General features: G+C 24.6%; 1 protein-coding gene across 2 annotated transcripts in view; it reads left to right on the top strand.

Moving 5' to 3' along the window:
* The first annotated feature begins 10545 nt into the window (after positions 1-10545).
* The window catches only part of LOC129619284 (uncharacterized), a 63796-nt gene continuing 51856 nt past the window's right edge, over positions 10546-22485 (top strand). For both annotated transcript variants that reach the window (XM_055534463.1, XM_055534464.1), the window contains exon 1: positions 10546-11141. The gene's annotated coding sequence lies outside the window, so the exon portion shown is untranslated. The remainder of the gene's footprint in view (positions 11142-22485) is intronic.

The raw sequence follows: 22485 nt of genomic DNA on the forward strand, positions 1-22485 counted from the left end.
TGCCTTACAAAAAGACAATAATAAGGATTTGAGAAGTATATAAAAGACCCAACTGAATATATACAACAGTAAAAAACAACACTTAAAAGGCGCTGAATTTATTTTATATGTGTGTATGTGTGAAGATAAACAAAACAAACCATAACCATATCAACGTATGGTGGGTTAATGAATTCTCTTCTTCTTTACATACGTACATTCAATTTAAATATATTCATTAATTATATACATATGTTGGCATATATGTGGTCTGTATATATTATGTTTGTACTCTTGTTAGCTTACGTATTATTGTTATCTAAACATCAATCTACATAAATTTGTTAATATTGTTGTTGTATATTAATTTCCCGATCATCAAAATTAGGGATCGATTAACAAAAAAATTTTAAAAATATTAAGCGTAAGTATTTGTCAACATGTACAACATTTCAAACCGGCACGAAAGTAAATTAAACATAGGAACAGAAAGGTATTTGGGAATACAGTTGAATACAAGATTTATACACCCGGCTGTATATCTAGCAGGCGACGAATAAGGCACGATTTCCGAAAATTTTTTATAACAGTTTTATTAACATTTATTTCTTGATTAATTTAGTTCAACATATGCTGTATGAAATTATCGGCAGATATTCTCAAAAAAAAACAATACAAAATGGCCTCGATCCAGAAGAGGCTTATGAGCTTTAATATTTTCTAGCCACGAATTCAGAGACGGTAGTAATTTTTGTTAGCTACAACCAGAAAGGAAGTGCTTATATGCTTTTATATTGGAGATTTAGATATCAGTAGGAACAAAAATGGAGAATACAGGTAGATGGAAAGTTACACTGATATCCCATCGAGATATTTGGGAACAACAGTATGAGAAGCTGAAACGCCTCCCAACATAGAGAGAGTGAGTAAGACATAGAAAGCAGGAACAAAAAGTGAGTATTTAGACGATCTATAACATGCAGAGGCACGATAAGCCATAATATTCCGAACAATTAGAGAAGAAGGCGTACTATATAAAGAAATACAACAACAGTTCGGTCCAACTCAATGAAATAGAAATAACGATTTCGAATTGTATTCATTATAGGATGGCAGTTTCTCTTGTAAATAGATGTCAAGAAAACAAAGGAGAGTCTCGAAGTATTAGAGTGGGCAGTCCCATCTATGTTAGATTGGATTGAATTTTTAAACAAATCAACATATTGTGATGAACAAGGAGCTTCCGATTAAAATTTCCAATTCGTATGAAAAGCACCTTATTTACATAGACTCAACTTAAGTTCAATCGTTCAATTAAGAAAAAAAAAAGGTTTTTTGTTGATACACTTTTTAATTTTAATAGTACACATTAACGTCCCATATATAAACACATACATACAAATATATATGGACACTGTATATATTTATTAACAAAAAAAATTACCATTTTCATATTTTACCAAATTTTCATTATCCTTTTTATAAACACACCTACATACAATTAAAATTATTTACATTTTATTTTGTTAATTTTCAAATTTTGTAAGCATGAATGTACGGTTTACCATATACATGCCTGTGTATGTATGTATGTAAATTTACAATATACAAAAAAATATTTATATTTTCAAATTAGAATTTTCTTCTTTTTCTTGTTTTTTAAACAAAAACACAAAAAAAAAAATAAACAAATAAGCAAATTCAAACAAGAATAGAAAAATATTTTTTTTTTGTTAGTTTCGATGGTGACTCGGTTCGATTCAGTTGTTCTAATCGCAAAAAAAAAATATTTTTAGTGAAAGAGACAGAAAAAAAATTCTTTATTATTCTTTCTTCTCTTACTCTGCTTTTTTTTGTTTTGACTAAAAGTGATTGCTTTCTTTTGTATTCCAACAAAAAAAATGTGCTATAAAGGACCTGAAAACCGAAATGGATCTGGAACTAAGAAATTGTTTTCCGTGCGTACATAATGTAAAAATTGTGAATTATTTGTGAATATATTTTAAATTATTATTAAATTAATTGTAGGCAAAAAGTAAAAAACCAAAAATAAAAAAAGAAAATTTTAATCAGAATTTTTAACATAAAAATTAAAAATTTATTAAAAGTATAAAAAATTACAGGAAAGAACAAGAGAGAGAACAGATTACGCGATAAAAATAAAATTTATAAGAATAAGAAACAGCAACATAACAGACACAGGAATAGAAAATAATAAAAGCCAGACAGAATAAGGTTGAGAAGGCAGAGAGAGAGAAAGATAGAGGGAAAAGGCAAAAAAAAAGAGTATAAATTGTTCTTTTTTGAATTTTTTCTTATTTTTCTTATTCCTGTCACCTGTTCTACTCACTCATTTTGTATTTTAATTTTTTTTACATTTATTATCCTTTCACAGTTGAATATTATGTATTTTTAACGACTTATTTCTTGTACTGACACACACACGATCATACTGTATGAAAATAACTTTCATACATAATGTATAACACAAGCAGTCATACATACTATGTAACACATATATGTATGTATGTATAGTATAATTTTTAATATTTTTGTTGTAATATAGGCAGATGCATAAGGGAGAAAAAAAATTTATTTTTTTTTTTATTTTCATAGTTTTTTCTACATAAATAAATAAATACACACAAAAACAAAAATGAAATTCTCTTTCAAGGTTACTATACTTGCATACTGCAAATTGTAACTGTAAAATATTGTATGAGTAGAAAAAACAAAGAAAAACAAAATAGAAAAAGAGAAACAGAAAAAGGTCACTTTAAAAGACCACTAAAATATTCAAATAGGTATGAAAAAATAAAAATTGTTTACGTAGACTTAAGGAGACTTCAGGAATACATACGAGTGCAGAGGCAGGGAGGGGGCCGCTTTTTTGTTTTACTCTTCAATTTTTCATACAATTTTTAATAATTTATTTTAGTTAATAAATTTTTTTTTATAAATATTCAATGTGTGTACATTTAGTGCTATAGAATACCTACTATATATATGCCTACACATACTTAACACACAAAACATATTGAACTCAATCAACTCTTAATGTCCTTGCGTGCTATTGAAATTGAAAATGAACAATACAATTTTTATAATTTTTCTATTATTATTTTTGTTATTGTAAAAGTCTTATTTTTCAAAAATTGTAGGTTATGAAAATATAGAAAAACAACATTTTCATAGCCATACTCGTAATATATGAGGTAGAAATTGACCTAGAATTCATTTAAAAAATTTTATAGAAATTTTTTTTCAATTTTTGTTACATAAAATTTATTAGGAAATATTGGACATGTTTCAAATAATTTTGATAAAACAAAATCTGGGAAATTATATGTAAAAGTGAATTCAAAAGTGAAATATAAAGAAGGTGAGTTATTTTCATATTTTCACAATTTCCAAGGATTTATTGAGAATTAGCCAAGTCTGTTTAAATATGTTTGTTTTGTTTCATACAAGGAATTTTTTCGGTTTGTATTGCTACATTAGACCGATCCCTTAAAATGCTTTAAAAAAAAGTTCATTGCTCTACCAACTGAGCTTCCCGGGCTTAAATTACTTTAAATTTGCAAGCAAATTTTACAATTTTTTTTGTATGTGGAAGCATTGCTTCCCTTCTACTGGAAACTTGTCTATCATTATTGATTTATTCATTTATTAATTCCACAAGTTTTCTATTGAAACGGTTTCAAATGGCTCGGTAAATTATTATGCAAAGTTATTCCACGATATACAATTGCAGCTAAACCAAAATTTGATGTTCAGGAGAATATACGAGTAATAACAATATGATAGTCTCTCCGTCTATACAGTTTAGTGATAGAGTTAATCATATCATGAATATACCGTATTAAACGCAGACTAAGAAAGAACTTTTGTTTCCCTATGTACATGTACAGTACCTTCATACCAGTTAAAACCAGTCTCTAAAGTTATGCAATCTAATCAAATATTAATTTTTTTTAAATTCTGTTATACCCCTAAAAGTATGCAATCGAAGTAAATATGATATTTTAGAGCGTACTCAACTTAAATAAATGAAACATCGCCATGATACATGAAAAAATTAATTTCTCAATTTTTACTTTTCCACTGAAAGCTTCACAAACCCAATAAATCCTAATAAACATCAATATGAATGTGTGGTTCACTAGGGCTTCATAATAAAATTACTAGCTATATCTATTTTCAATATATTTTTTAAGAAATATTATTAATGTCATTTCAGGGACCTTAAATACTTTAAATACTTTTTATCAAAATAATGTTGTCATTGCAAAATTATAAGCGAAGTTCAAAAACAGAAACTAAAAATAAATGATGAAAACTTTCCAAAAAACTTTAAAATTTTAAATTTTTTAATAAACATTAAAATTTTAGTTTTTTTTACATATGCAATAATTTAATATTTTACTCCCCATTGGTTTGAAATTATATTTGAAAACTGATCTAAAAACGTAATAAGTATAAAAAACATATTTACAAACATATAGCTTGGATGAAGCTCTGTATAAGTTATATTTTCCAAAAAGGATATTCATGATGTACATATGGTCAATAAACGCTTTATTATCCTTTGAAAAAAATTACCATTTTGTATGCAGGATACACACAAATCTATATAATATTTATGCATAATCTTGTACATACGTACTTAAATATGCACACAAGTGAACACACAAGTATAAAATTTATATTTTTTTCAATTTAAAACCTTTTCTTGCATAACACTTGCTTTTTCTCCCAGAATATTACTGGACCATAGCAATAGCATAACTTTAAAATTTAAAACATCAAGAAGTGAACTGTTAAATAATATTATGATTTTATATAATATGTACATGTATATGTAAATAACCACTAAGAAACAGCACCGGATCTACCATATATGCAAAGTAAGCGTTTGCAATGAGCGCCGGAAGACAGAAGCTCCATTGAAAATTGAATTTTAATAAGATAAGCAAAATTAACTCGATAACATATGAAACGTGTATATACAAAAATTGGAAAACAAAAACTTATATAAAGATTTAATCCCAGGGCTTTAATTGTATGACTAATTTTGCATTCGCCATGATAATTTTACAAGTAAGTTATTTATTATACTTTGTTTATTGCACATTGGGTAAGCCGCATTGGGCGCTGAACAATTCAAAACCGGGTCTGCATGTGCATATGCATATAAAATGATATGGAATAATGTAAATTTTCTTTTTCTATTTAATTTAACATAATAATTTTGCTACATATAAAATTAAGATATAAGCAAAAAGGAAATTTTTAATGAATTTTTTATATTTCTGCATAAAATTATCACAAAATGCAGATAAATTTTTTTTTAAATTAAAAATTTTTGAAATTATTTTAAAAATTAAAGTTTAATTTTTGTTCTCATATACAACATTGAATTTGGATTATTGTACGGTGATAGTTTTCACCATTAAAACTTCTTTATACGATAAAATTTTCTGGCATTGCCAGAATAAAAATATATAAAAAATTTTAAAATTTACAAATATTTACCCTAGGTGTCGCGTTTTAAAAATTTTTTCGTTATATTGCCAGAAACCTAATTCTTATTATTGCATGCCACATTGGTGTATGAACGATTTTAACTCCTCTTGCCAAAATTTAAATTTACTTTGAAATTCACTAATCACATTTTCAAATAATCAAATCCTAAAACATCATGCACATATCATTTATATAACAAACTTAAAAAAATCACAAAAATTTGTGAAATCTTTTGTTAAACTTTTTAAAATCGTTTAATTCGGGAGAAAATTTGAAATTTCCATTACCTTCAAATAATTTAAATTTTTGGAAATTCTGAATAGTTTTAAAAGTTTTTTTTATTTTTCCTTTTAATATAAAAGAACATGAAAATGCACTTTTGACATTTTCTTTTAAAATAAAAACTATTTTTCATTATGCGACACTATCGTTACAGTCATTAACAAAAAAACTTGTACTGCAATTAAAGATTCACTAATATGAAAATTTTCCATATTCATTTAAAGTTTTGAAATTATTGCGAAAACTTTTTCATTTTCAAAACCATAAACATTTTCTTTCATTTCTTGAAAATGTGAAAATTCCCTCTATTCATTCCAAAATACTTATGAAATTTTCATTAATAGTGAAATATTTTTCACGTAAAATTTCAAATTTTAATCACTTTTCACTCGTATATCAAAAATTTTTTAAATTCATAAATTTCAAGTATTTTTTTCCGAAAATTTTCATTAAAAATATTATTTTGCAATATTTACCGCATTTATTTTTTCAAAACTAGTTCATAAAATTTATGAAAATAATTCACCAAAAAACCCAAAAAATTTTGCTCCCATTTGAAACCTTAAAAAAGGAAAATTAAAAAAATTCACAAAAAAAAGTAGATTTTCATGAATTTTTTTTTCATTTTTTAACTGAATAGGACAGAAACCACAGTTAAAACAATGTGGTTTTAAGTGTAATTAGTCTAAAATATGCAAACGAACAAAAACTATAGGGCGAAGAACCACAATGTCTGTGCATACAAAGAGCGCTTAGTATAAAAATATACACGAGAATACTTACATAAAAAGTAAATAAGAAGCTTTCAAAGGTCAACAAAATGTTTTTTTTTTTACTTCTTCTTTATTTTAATTTAAAATGAAAAATCAAATGTCAAAAAGCGAAGGATATTCAAATATTCATTACTTACAGTTCCTTTTTTTGCGTATTAAAATCCGAAAATATTAAAAAATTTTCAAAAATAAAATACTTTTTTTTTGTAATTTTTGTGGAGTATTTGTTTGTACTTCTATTGCAAATAATTTTAAATTAAAATGTTTTAAAAATTTTGAAACCAATCCTCAATTCCTGCTCTCTATGTCTGATTTGTCTTAGATTATATTCAAAATTTTCAAATATGTATATTGCGCTACTCAAAAATTGTAAGGAAAATTTTCAAAAGTAATCGTTCCATAAAAATTTTTAAATTTTATTGAAAATATTTTCAAGAACTTATTTTCATCTTATACACCCAAAAATAAAAAATGCTAATTTTTACAGGGTTATTAACCTAAACAAAATATAATGAAATTTACATAATATTATAATAAAATGTACAACACACATACATACGTATATATAAAAGTCTATTATTTTCCTGTAAAAAAATTTCCATTTCTAAAATATTGAACCTTTTATAAATTTGCATACTTTTGTTAATGTTTTTTAGGTGTTTTTAGTTTGTAATTTGTTTTTCACAATCAATTAAATTTAAATTTAATAATTTTTTTGTATATAAAATACATATAATTAAATATGCATTAATTATTCACAAAATATATTTGGTTATTAATCTTAATTCCGTTCAAAATTGCAATTTTCAAGTGCCTGATTGGTTTGAAATTCAAAAGAAAAAAAAAACAATTTTAAATAACGCAAATAAAGTAATTTTATTACATTTTCAATTAAAATAAAATTTTTAAGCCAGTCTTGCACCGAATTTGGTTTGACACAACAAAGATTTTGACTCTATTAGCCATTTTTTAAGCTCCATTTACAATAAGTGTTCAAACCACTAAAGGAATAGCCAAAACCAAGCAAAACTTCACTACACTTCAATGCGTAGATGTATGCTCAAAAAGCTTATGTTTTATCCAAATTCACCGACTTTGTATATAGAATGGTCTTTCCATTTCCAAATTCATGTATGTAAGTTCATGAGTAGTTCGAATATGTAAATGGAACACAAATAGTATCAACTATAGAGCAAAATTGCAGTAAAATGAGGTTTTTAGAGAATTTCTACTAAATTTTTTATTTCCGTCTTTGTTTTTTTTTCTGAAATTCACAGATTCCATTTCACAATAAATGAGAAATTTTGACAGAATTAAATTTTATTCTTTAAATTTTAAAAGAATTAAGTACGTACACATTAATTGTTGTTTTTCAATAATTAACAAAAAAATCTATAAAAATTTTATGCTTATAATAATTAAATATTTCTAATCTTAAAATCTTAATGTTATATTCAGTAATTTGCTTACATTAAGAGAAACAAAACAAAAACACAAAACAAAAAATGAAACGCCGCAAGTTATGCAAAATTTTCATTTCTTTTCTCTTCTTTAATCTTTTTCTATCTACAATTAAAAATAAACATTAAAGTTTTTTAATAAGCAATATAAAAATATTTACAATGTTACAAACAAATAATACGACTGTATAACAATATTTTTTAAATGAAAGAAAAAACACGAAAAGAGTGTAAAGAAAAACATTAAAAAAAAAATTTAACAAATAAATTATTTTCCTTTATTATACAAACTCTTCTTTCTTAAATTATTATTAGCGTACTTAAATGAGAACTTTAATTAGTACGAAAATGAACGTAATAAATTGGTAAAAATAATTTTAACCAATTTTATTTTTTTCTTAAACTTTATTAAAGAAATGAATACCATAAATGGAAAACTTTATTAAATTAAAAAAAAAAAAAAAACAATAAAAATTATTTCGGCTTCTTTGTTTTTAATCTCGTAAATCTTAAATTAAAATTTCTGGATTTTTTATTATAATTTTGATTATAATTTTTATTGTTATTATTTTTGCATAGTAACCGTGTAGTAAACGAAATTTAAATATAAATAATAATTAATTGTCAACAAGTTACTATCGCATAAACAGAATGTGATATACACACATATGAACACATTTCAATTGTACTAAAAAATATGTGTAATATACAAATATATACACACATAATTGTATTCATTACAAATTACAATATTTCACAACAAAAATAATATACAGCACTAATATATTTTAAATATAATGTTATACAAAATTGTCCTATATGTGTAGGAACTGTCATAATATATTTATACACCCCGTTACATATATCACATTCATATATATATATATTATTTAATAACACAAGGCATTAAAATCAGATGTTTGTAAAAGAAACATATTTTACTCTTCAGTTTTCTACACAGTTTTTCTTATACTCATCATAAACTATTTTCTCTCTCTGAGAGGAGCTTTTAAAAATCAAAAATATTTTCTGTATAGCTATTACATTTTGAAGTCTGTTTTTTTTACACAAAAACGGATGCTATTCCTAGCCTATATGATTTTGTATTAAAATTTTATTAAAAACAAAAAAAAATATTATAAACCTTGGGGTTTTTTCTTTAACGTTTCTTTCTTCTGCTTTTTTCTTTAAAATTATCCTTGTTAAATATTTTAATAAAATAGGAGAACAATAACAACAAAAAAGCCAAGTTTTATACAGCAACAACAACAGTAAGCAATATGAGGAATTTTGAAAAACTTTCTCTCTCTCTCTTTATTTTTTCTTGTTTTTATTTTTAAATTTTCTCGCTCATCTTTTGTTTTGTTGTGTTGTTCTAGTATTACGAATGAAGCTGGCTGGCAACTGGTATAGCACTTTAAATCATATAGGTAGAAAATTTATTTTTTAATTTTTCAGTTTTCCTTGGATTTTCATCAGATACGGTTGATTGAGCCTTAAAGTAAACAATATTATTAAATTATATTTTTGTGTAATATATTACATCAATATTATTATATAAACATGTATGTACATGCTTGTACATGTTTGTTTGTAAAATAATTTTAAATCGTAATAAAATATTTGTTTAATTTTTTTTTTATTTTTTGTTGTTTTTTTTACTCTTATTTTACCTTAATAATATTTTGTTTGTGTGCACACATGTAGATTTAAATTTATAGACAAAAAACATATTTTAAAATAAAAAAAAAAATTGAAAATCCTTGTAAATATTTTTCATAAAATATTCACTCTATGTATACACAGATATACAATGTAATAATGTGAAACCGGAAAGTGATAAAATTTATGCTCAAAATTTATTAAATTAAAAAAAAATTAATGAAAACCAATGTGTAAGTATGTATATATGTACATATTATTGAAATGGGATTAAATTATTGGTTTTTGAAAAAGAAATAATTGAAAAAGGATTTAATGTTGTTATTACACTCTAGTTTAGTTACCATTTTAATAAAAAAAAAGTTTATGTTAAAAGACAAGTGATTTGAAGCAACAATAACACACATGAAGTTAAAAGAGAAAAGAGTATATATAACAATTTATGTAAAAACAAGAAGGGATAATGATGTCCTTGAAAATATTCAATTTTAAATTATAATATAATAATTATCGTAAATTTATAGCATATACACATATACTCGTTTATTAAGATTTTAAATGTAATAAAAATAAGTGTAATTTATTTAGAAATTAATTGTACGGTGAAAAAATTTTGTTAGTAAAAATTTATTATTAATAAAAAATTATGAAATAAATATGAAATAAATTACATAATTAAAATTTTTGGTAAATACAGAGATGTACAAAGGCAACTTATTAATAAATTAATAAATCTTGTGCCAGGTAATTTAAAAATTTAAAAATCACGTGAGAAAAATTTTTTGAATTCTTTTTTATTTTTAAAATAAAATAAAATTATTAAAATTTTTGTCTAAATAAATTTTCATTTAATGGGAGTTACGAAACAAATGAATAATAAATCTATAGTGAATTAAATTCAAAATGAATTTATGCAAATTGTGAATATTTTGAAATATAAATTAAAAATTCATACATAATTTAACAAAAAATTTCATTAAAAATAACAATATAAAATACAGATAAAAATTTAGAATCAAAAGAATAAATTAATATTACTCGTAGCATCGCATTTAAAATAAAATTTTATGCATGACTTGTAAACTTTTAAATTAAATTCATAAATTAGTTTTTAAATATTAAATTTATGACCGCACTTAATGCAGTTATTCAATATTAACTAAACACACAAATACACACTTGCAAATAATATAATTAATATTAGCATTAAAAAAAATTGAAATAATAAATTTAAATTTTATTTAAAATATGAAATGAATTAAAACAAACACAAAACTGACTTTTCTCCCTAATTTCAAAATAAAAAAAAAACAAATATTAAGGATCAAAAGAAAGGATACTTTTTCTAAAGAATTAAGAAAAAAAAAAACAATTAAAAACAAAACGGAAGAAAAAAATAACAAAGTTTAAGAATACAAGAAGAAGAAGAAAACAAAAAAAAAACCGAGAATTTTAAAAGGTAAGTGAAAGATAAAATGCAAAAAAAAATTTTTTTTTTTAAGGTATAAGGTGAAGAGATAAAATTTAATATTTTATAACTTTTCCCTTAAAAACACCAACGTAAAGGAAAAAGGAAAAATGTAAAAGTTGCAAATTTTATCAAATTTCTAAAAAAAACCAGCAATTTTGTAATTATAAAAAGTGCATAAAAATATATGAAATAAAGTTGGGTCAAACCAATGGTTTGTATTGTAGCACTTTTCCCTTCAACAAGTGAAAGTTCTGCATTTAAATACAGTTTATGTATACCTATCACACTATTAAAATTATTTTCATTCATATACAAAACTATTTCTAGGATTGCATATATTTAGGATGACGCATATATGCAGTCTTTGAAATAAAGCAAAAATTAATATAAAGAGGTAACTGAATGCTTGTTTTTAAGGGTTAATTGTGTGAGTTAAGAAAAATAATTATATTTTTTAATGTCATGGAATTTACCGTTAACTTTTTGCGGTTTCGGAAATATAGGGTGTCAAAATTCCAATTTTACAAATTTAAAGGGGCGATAACTTGAGAGGGGGTGGAGATGGAAAAAAATTTTCTTCTAACGAAATGAACTACTCGTTAATGTCTAAAAGCTCCTAAAATTTCAAGCTTCTACAGGCTGGGGTTTAAAAGAAAAAAGAAATCAAAAATTTGAAAAAAAAGGACTTTAGATAACGGTAAATTTGAACGGCCATTTTGTTTTTCTAAAGTTTAACTATAGTATACCGCGCAAGGGGAAGCAATCCGTTGCCTTTCTGCGTTTGCAAAATTTCAAAAATGCTTATGGTTTCATTGCAACAAATAGTTAAAAAAGGCCATTTTTAAGGTTTTGGGGGGGTATAACTTCTAAAGGGGGGGAGATAGGTAAAAATTTTGTTGTACAGATGTAAGTTTCTAGTAAAGATCTATGTACATATAAAATTTCAGCTTTCTATCTTCAAGGATGTGGAAGTTTTGTAAACAAAAAAAGTGTCCACGGACGGACGGACGGACGGATAGAGTGAAACTAATAAGCACTTTTTTTCACAAAATTTTTGGAAAAGTGCTAAAAACTACTTGGCAACCTCATACCACAGCACAATTTGGTCGCAAGTACTTTCAATTGATTAAATCTTAGGAAAGAGGTAAAAGAGTCGCAGCAAGATTGGAGTTATAAAGAGTCCGCCCTGGGCTAAGGCAGGCCAAGGAGTTTATGGAAGATTATGGTTAGAAGCAGTATATAAAAATAATATAAATCGGTAAAAACCAGATGAGAACGCTCACGGGTCTCCTAACGGGACATTGCTCACACAGGGCTTATTTGTAGGTTCTTTGGGGAATCGAAGGACACTTTGATGCACCCTTCTCGGTGAGTGTGGAAAATTGATTTACAGCAGAAAGGAGTTTTTGGGTCATTACGTTCTTGCAGAAAGAGGGGTCTATTCCAATAATATACTCGAATTTGTCAGAAGGGTAGGCCTCGAGGGCGCGCTTTAATAACACTGTATCTACATTATCACAAAAAATATTAAAGCTGAGGTGGTACACTTAACATTTTTATCATGCATTTCACAAAAACATTTTTATGAAATGCATGAGAAATATTGGTTTTAATTACGCTTATATTATTATTAGCTTTTTGAAGGTATACATATATTATGTATCCTGCTCTTTTGCAAACTCCGGTTTTAGTTATAATAAGTATATTTCGCAATTGTCTGCAAAATTTTAATATAATCATGGGAAATTTTATAAGTAGCAAATATTGAAATTTTGAAAATACAAAAAATTTGAAACAATTAATTTTTTATATAAATATAAAATTTCGGTAGAATAAGAAATTTTGTTTATACAAAAGTTAAACTAAGAGATTACGTCATTCACATTTATTTTGAGATAAAATCAAACAAAAAGAAAAAATTTTATACACTTATCATCTCTTGTCTAATTTTTTATTCCTTACATAATAAAATAACAATAAAAACGCCATATTTCATTTTGTTTTTTTTTTTTTTGCAAAAAAAATTTTTCACTTAGATTTTTATCTTCGAACAAGGACATAAATGATGGTTTATTTTAGAAAAAATATTAACTAATAATTCACATTCAAATTCTTTTATGGTGCTTTTGTAATATTAACATTATTTAAGGGTATAATTTTGATTACTTTTGATTACTCAATTAGATTTCGTACAAGGATGTCGATACTATTAGCGTAGATTAGCGTAGAAGCTACTTCAGTAGCCGAACCTAAACGAGAAAATACGGCGTACATTTTCGACTTATAGTTGAAACAGTAAGAAAAATTGTAAGAGTTCTTGTCAAAGGTTGCTGGTCTAATGAAGAAAATAATTTGAGTTGTAAGGCCAAAAAGTCAGTGCCCGAATTTTTTATCTGCATTTTCTTTCAGTAACTTCCATCAGAAACATGAGCTAAACGACTGATCTTATATGAAATGGATTTTATTTTAATGAATTTGGGGCCCATAGGGTCCCTAAAATTATTGTTCCTATCTAGTTTAATAATTTTATGTTGTTAATGCTATTTTTAAATCTGACATACCAATTTCTAATTAAAACTATCCAAACAAAATTAATAATACAAAATTGCATTAAAAAATTTCCTATTATTATTAACAAGATATTAATAGCCTATTCAAATACTCTGTGTTCTATATTTAAAATGAAAATCAATTAAAAATCAATAAAGGTTCAATTTAGATGAGCAAATATCATAATCACGATTAAATTATGATAACGATTTAAATAAATTAAAATTTTAATTAATGGCATTCAAAATTAATTACTTTAAAAAATAAATTATTTCAGTATAATATAAGAGTAGGGTTAATTCTCATAAAAATGAGAATTAAAATTAATATATGGAAAATTAATTGTTATAATTAATTGGAAAACAACACCTCTTCCTATTAACTATTAATTTCTATCGAAATCGTAATCATTTGATTGATTTTTGAGCAATTATACGTGAAATAAAATAATATTATATTATTTATATTGTACAGTTTTGTCTCCATGTTAGAATAATACCTATATTTTAAAGGATACAACCAATAATTTTCTTTACAAAATTCGAGATACTATGAGAGATCCATACAAATATTCTTTTTAAAAATTATATGGTAGCTAAAAAAAGGTCTTATATAGAGCTCCTGTTTGCAGTTTAGTATAATATTGCTGTTAATAAATTTGCTCCAGTAAAATTTGAGCACTATATAATATGGCTGGTTCGACATTCTATGCGGCTTCCAAAAATTGCGAAAGCTTACTTTGCATATATATGGGTAGATCGGGCGCAGGTCACTTTCTTGTTTTCTAATCATTTTTCTATTACGGACAATACTATAAAATCGAATAAAATTGTTATAATATTAAAAAATTCAATTGAATTTGATTAATCATATACATATATAATAATGTTATACTTAATATACGTACTACATATAATTTCAATTTAATTGCCTGAAGTTTATTCAATTATTATGGACAAAACACTAAATTAAAATATTTTTCTTAAAGCTATATTAAGTATAAGATATTATGAATGTTCTATTTTAATTATAATAACCAATAATATTAATTTAAAATATATTTTAATTGAATTGTTTAAATGATTTGAAAAGGATAAAGGATAAGAATTCAAGCCTATAGGTACATTTGCGAAAAATAATATACAAACATCTATTTGTATGCAAGTGTTGAAGCATTAAAAATCCATTAATATTAAGAGTTAATAACATGACAGCTACTGTCATATAAATCATATTTTATTCTTATTATTAACTTAATAAAATTAACTTATACTCGTATATAGTCTACTCTACATACGAGTAATAAACTTGGCAATTATACGTGTATAAATTTCAGACAGACATTATAAAAATAAAAATTATTGCATTTTTAAAAAAAAATATAAGTTTAACAGCTTGGATAATAAAAAGTGTATTAAAACTTCTATACATGTATTTAAATTATGAATGAATTTTTTTTTGGTTATGTAGACAAAATTACAATATTAAATATTATTTTGTAAATATAAATTGTAATCCATTTTGTATAGTTTGTATAAATGTTATATGAGATTATTAAACTCAAAATTTTTGGTAGCAATCAATTGTAGATTTTTAAAAATACAACGAGAGTTTGCTCTATGCTTTGAGTATCAACAGGCTCCGAATTATAGAGAGTTAAAATCAATCACGACGGTTTTGCTTTTTACTATTTGCAATTTAAAGTGTAACTCCGTTTTTGAGTCAGATAAGCTCATGATAAAATATGAAAACAGCCAGATACCTTCATCCATGTTCATTAGGTAATCCAGTTTAGATTTGTAAATCTCCATGCTCTCATGAACTTTTCTCCTATACATTACTTTTATTTTTTTTATTACCTTTAAGTAATTTTGATCCGTTTCGTAAACGTATTTCGCAACCATTAAATTTAAATTCCTTTTAGTTCCTAGTTTACTTGCACGTTTTACCTCACTTAACTGTTCATTTAGTCTTGTTGTAGCTTGTCTGTTCGTTTGTCCTGTGTAAAATATGCCACAAGCTTTCTCTAATTTAGCAGAACAGGCAATGTTGTTAACCTCAAGCTTGAATTTGGAGACTTATTCAGTTTGTTATTCCAAATATTAGTAATTAAGAAACTTTTTCAAACATTGTACTAATATTTTTATTATACAAGCACCTCTTTTAAATGCAAATATAAAAAAATTTAACAACTTTTATATTTTGTCGCACAGCTTATTGTACTCGTAAATTCATATACCATCACAATAATTTTTAAAATTTATAACATGTGAGCTATTCATAAATTTTCCTATTCATCAACTATAACTGGAAAAACAAAAACTTTCAAGAACAAACAAAATGTCATCCTTGAAATCGAAAAAGGACAATTTAAAGTTGGAACTATATTTGAGTAAACTATAAAATTTTTAAAACAGATGATAAGAGGAAAATGAAAAGTTTTGAAAAAAAAAAAAAAAAACAATTTGATCTTTTTCTTGTTTTTCAAATTTTTTTAACTATTTTTATTGATTTATCAACTTATATTTTTCATTATGTAAAACCTTTTGATTTACTACAGTTATAAAATGTCAAAAACATAGGAAAAACAAAAAGAAAAACTTTTAAAACTTTTCTAGAAACTTTTTTAAAAATTCTGTTTTATTTTTGTATACAAACTTGTGTTCATTTTGATACTTTCAATTACTACAGTTTTCTATTTATGGAATACACGTATGGACATGGACTCCCTTTTCGTATTTTAATTCAATTTATCTCTTTCATCTCTTTGTTTTAATGTTCCTGTCCAATACACTACCATGTATGTACTGCACTTTCTCGTCTAATATCAAAAAGCACTTTCAACTAAAGTTTTTTCTATAAACTTACTTATAAACTAGTATATCAAATCACTAGTCTATGAAAGAGCAAATTTCTACTTAATTTATAAATGGCAACGGCGGACGATGAACCGGTTTAATATCAATCAAAATCAACTGTTCAATATTTCGCATATAATATCACATATACGTGAAAACAGATGCTAATTAAAAAACATCGGTGGTAAAATATAAATGTAGGCCGACGGTTCGATTCACGTCGGTTAATTTCACTTGATTCTGAGTTTAAAAATGTATATTTTATATGAATTTTGATATTTCGCTGCGAAAAATCGCTCTTGTTCTCTTTTCAGCTTAAAACAAGTACAGAAAACTTTTTTTTAACAGTCGAATTACATAATTTAAATGTCTGACGCCTTTTCTTCAGGTTTCTTTGAATTAATTAGTCAAAAATTGACATGTGCCTTGTTTTGAGGGAAAACTTAATTAAAAGTGTCATTATTTATGTCATTTTTGACATATTTCAAATTAGAGTGTTGTCAAAATTAAATTAATAAGCAAATTTTTTCTCACATCATTTTAAAATAAACTAAAAACGAATTTTGAAAACTTTTCAACTGAATATTTTTTTTATATATAAACTTTTTTTTTTCGTTTTAATTTTACGTTCACACAAGATGAAAAAAATCTATGAAATTTAATAAAAGATTTTTTGAAAAAAAACTTGTTTGGTCAATATAAATGTGTTTTATATAAATTCGAATTATTGCAATTGTTTTTCAATTCCATACTTGACTTTTGTAACAATTTTTAAACATAGTGTTTGAAAACAAAAACAACAAAAGGTTTAAGAATACAAGCAACAAATTAAAGCAAAAGTTTTAGTCCTAATATTACATAATTTTTTTCAATATAGCTTTTTGCTTGTCAAAGTGAAAGTTATAGTTTACAAAAATAATGAAAGTTGAGTTGGGAGAAGTTTTGAAATTGCAAAAAACTTGTTTAAAGTTTATTCAAACTGTAAATTAGAACAATATTCTTTTTATTTCTTTGATATTTTCAATTTCTAATTTTTCTCTTACTATTTTAATCCGATTTAAAATCTGTAACAGAAAGGTTGTTCTTTTCAGATCTGAAAACAAAATTCAGTATTTTTTTCTACTGAATACTTTCTTAACTTTTTTGAATGTTTTGTAAATTTTTTAAAAAAATTTTTAACATTGTCTTTAGACATAGAAAACTGTGCCATCTTTGAAATAAGGCAAGTTTTCGCTATGGATTTTTTGGCATGACGTATAAACTTGTCAAACTCGTAATTACTTTATAAACTCCACCCTTCTACACTGTTCTATAAGTCCTCGAAAGCTTTATACAATTTGTATTGCATACATGTTATTTTCCTTACAAGTTATGAAAGAGAGAAAAAGCAGGGTATGAAATGAAGTGACAAATGTACAAAATTTTAAACAGTGTAAATTGGCCATATTAATTTTACATAAAAATGTTTTCAAGGTAAAATTAAAATTTTTAAAATCCTTTTTGCTTTTGTAACGTTTTTTTTTGGTTTTCATCATTAATAATTTATAATAATTTCGAAAATGTGGTCAAAAATCAAAAATTATAATAAAAACACAAGCAAAAAGATTTAAATTTTATGTTTTTTTTTTTTGTTACGCTTCAATGCAAAACAAAAGTGAAAAGCAATAATCTTTATCCTCATAAAAAAGGATAGCAAAAATAATTTTGTGAAATAAAAATTATTTTTGAAAATAGCACAAATATAGTAGCAAAAACAATGAGAATAGGAAAAAAAAATAAATTGAAATCAAAAATAAAATTGTAAACCTATGAAATGTGCTTTCAATCCCACAAGGCATAAAAATATTGTATATGAAATTGCGTAATATAATTTGCCTTATTTTTGTTTTCTTCTTAATTTTCTATGTATATTTCTATTGTATTTTGTAATGAGAAAAATAACTTGAATTTTTTGAATTAGGCAATCAAATAAAATGAATAATATCGGAAAGACATTACGTAATTCAAAACAACAGTTTGACAGCAACAATAGACCCTTTCTATTGTATTGTAGTAATAGGTGCATACATATATAGAAAATTATATTATATATATAGAAGTTTTCTCATTTTTCTAAAAATTTTATTAATAAAATATTTTTTGAACTAGCTATTATGCCTAACTTATGCATAATACATTATTTTAATGTTATATTCATATATTAATATATTTTTATATTAATATCAATATAACATTAATAAATTACATAATAATGTACAAAAAATATGAAGTAAAAACAGGGTTGAAATGACATTGAGCTTGTCAATAAAATTTGTGAGAAAATTTCACTTTCAAATCACAACATAACAATCAACAATAATGGTTCAAATGTCAAAATAAATTTATGCACTTATTTTGATATTTCATTTTTGTATTAAATAAAATTTTATGATCAATTGCATTATTTTGAAGTAACTCTGCGTTTTTGAACTTAATTAGAAAAATTCTAATTGTATCCATAAACAAACGCTTATACATTGCACAAATGTACATAATGTATTCTTTGTAAATACACTTGCATAGCTGTATAATTCAATATTTCACATTTTACCATTCGTTCCTAACTCATTATATGCCTTCTACAAAGTTTTTTGAATGAAATCGATCTAATCATACAGAACTGAATTTCTTCGTCCAAAACTTATATCTCAGCAAATTCGTTTCCGATGTTGGACTTATTACATTATATTATTAAATTCGTCTCTGTACACAATGCAATATAATACACGTCATGTCAAAATAACAGAGAATACTTGCTTTCTATTTATATAACATGATACACAAATTGTATTAAAGAACAAAAATAACTCAAATCGGAATCAACTGATGGCATTTTGATGTTCCATATGTTGAAAGTTTATATTATGTGTATTTATGTATACAGTTATATAATGTACCAAAACATATTATGTATGAAGAACATTTGTAAATTATTTGCAGATATTTTTGATCTTATTTCTTTTTTTTTTTTGGTTTTCCTTTTGATATTCCGAAAAAAAAACATTTCTAGGATATTGAAATTGAACAAAATATTAAGTTATTTTCTATTGAAGAATGTAGTATATATGAAATGAAAAATTAATTCAATATATTCCACCTACATGTGAAAATAAACAATAATAATATTTACCATTAAAGGTCCTTCGCAAAAAAACGAAAAACAAAAACGAGTAACAAAAACTACTACTGTTCATTTTGATATTATTCAACCATAACATTCCATATAAATATATGTATAAGTATGTACATTCTATATAACAGTAAAAAAAATATATGTACATACATTAAATAGAGAATTAATGTGAAAATAATAAAATGCAAAAATATTATGAATTTGTCACGCCTAAATATATGCAATAATTAATGGAACAAAATATTAAAGGTTAAACCTTTGTGTGGCTATGCTATAGAAAGGAAGCTACTATCATTGTTTGATATTTTATTAAATTAATTCAATATTATGAAATATTCATTAAATAATTTCATGAAATATTTCTATATTTCGAAAAAAATATTTGAAAATAACTATTTTATATAAAATAATTTTGTGAAAGTTATGCAACACTATATTATGGGTATTATAACAAATTTTATTTCTTTCCTGGAATTTTTCTTGTATGAATTCTAAAAAAATTTTTGATTAAACTATATTTTATTCGAATAAAACGCCGCATAATAATTAATATAAGAGAAATGTAAAGTTTTCGTGCGTTACATATGCACCTTATCAAAGCTGATTTCCTTCCAATTAAGCCAACGAAAACCTTATAAGAGATCAAGAAATTAATTTAAATAGCCAGGTAGCCGCATGACATTCATCTGTATTCATTAGGTAGTCTTTGTTAGGTTTGTGCATCTAAATGCTCTCTTGAACTTCTCTCTTATATCTTCCTTTTACCTCTCTTATAGAACCTTTAATTTCTCGTCTGTGATTTTGTGATCCGTTTCATAAATGCGTTTCACAACCATTTAATCGAAATTCCATTTATTTTTTAGTTTCCTTTCATATTTGTTATTTGAAGCAAACACTTATGAATTTTAAATTTACTTGCACACAATTTCATTTTCAAAACATGTAAAACAAACATTTTAGATAAATTAAAATTCTTATTTTTGTATGATAAATAAAAATTTTTATTAAAATTGAATTTAGAATTAATTAAATAACGGTGAGATATATTCATTCATGACAATAAAAAGATTGCTGTATTGAAGAATACAGCAAAGTTAGAGAATAGAAGCTATTCATATGAATATGAAAAAATTGTACTTGCTTTCAACTTTGTCACGAATATACACGAAAAATCTGTTGTCACGAATGTACACGAAAGAATGCTACTCTTATGACACTGTATAAATTACCTGCCGAAACATTATCAGTATGGCTTTCAATTTTCACTTGCTGCAAGATTTGAGAGGCTTCTAATATTCGTTTACGACTGTAAATTTGCGGTTAGAAAAGAATTTTATTTGTATCGTAATAGATGTCAATAAACTACATATAAAATTCATTCACTATTGGGTAATTATAGGAGTACCCAAATAATTTAATGATTGTTAATAACATTTGCATGTATCTAAATGTCATATCTAAAAATATTATTTTTGTGTCTGAAAGCATATGCCTTTTGAACATTCTCCCAACTCATTAGATACTTGAACTACATTTTAGAAGAACGTTTATCTTTCTCTCTCTCTCTCTCTCTTATTTCTATTAAAGAACAATCTTAGGAATATTATGTTATGTTTTAAGTTTTTAAAATAAATTTTTCGAATACTAATTCTACCCTATAATTAACAGGAACATGCTTTTTTGTTAAATCTTCCAACCAAATTAACTCTTACATATTTTGTAAATATTTTCATTATCAAACGAAAAATAAAATGAAAAAAAAAATAATCATTTTTCTTTTTCTCTAATTTTTCATTTCAATTTCAATTTTTTTTTTTTGTTTTGAATTGAGAAAAAAACAATATAACTTGACAGATTCTACCCACCACCTACGTCATCTTTTTATTTGTACGAGTGTATAACCTGAATATGTAAAATTTATGATTGAAGTCCTGGAATTCTATTCTATTCATATATGCGCTTTTGATTTTCATTTTATTTATTTGTTGTGTCTGATTCAATTTGATTATCGTTCTCCAGTTTAACAATTTATTCTTGTTTTTCTCTGAATAAATATTCGTTCTTCCAATTTTTTCGCATTTTTTTTGACATAAAATAAAAATAGAATAGAAAGAGTCTGAGAATAATATTTGCAATATTTACCAGTAGGGATAAAAAACAAATAAAACGACTAGAAATTAATATTTTGCACACTGTAAAATGTATGTACATAAATAAAAGTTAAAACTGTATGCGTGGGTCTTTAATAAATAATTTTTATGTAACTTATGTTTTTTTGTTCCTGTGTGATTTTTTGTGTTTGAATTTTTGACAGTTTACATGTGATGATTCGTAACAATTGTCAATGTCAACTCATTTTATTTTGTATTTTCATCCGTGGAGAGCATGATAGCTGAAAATAGGTTATCTATATTGTATTGAAAATCATCAATTTTTAAATAATATATTAATCGATAGGCCCAACTGATGATGGGTTGAGGTGAATTGTCATCCTGTTCTTACAATTTGCAATTGTAATTAAACACAATTCCTGAATCTTAGCTAAATTTTCTTGTAATTGTAAATAATACAGCAATTATTAAAAAATTTAATTTGAAAAGTCATAAAACACGAACTAATTTCGAAATATTTGAAGGTCCAACTATTTTAATAATAATTTGAGGGATCTTTTTTATCTATCAAAATAAATAAAAATCAAAATAACTTAAAAAAAACAGTAAATGTCAACCAAAAAATAAACATTTTTCATAAA

The sequence above is a fragment of the Condylostylus longicornis genome, unplaced genomic scaffold (assembly GCF_029603195.1).
Source record: "Condylostylus longicornis isolate FDR11 unplaced genomic scaffold, ASM2960319v2 ptg000011l, whole genome shotgun sequence".
NCBI lineage: Eukaryota > Metazoa > Arthropoda > Insecta > Diptera > Dolichopodidae > Condylostylus > Condylostylus longicornis.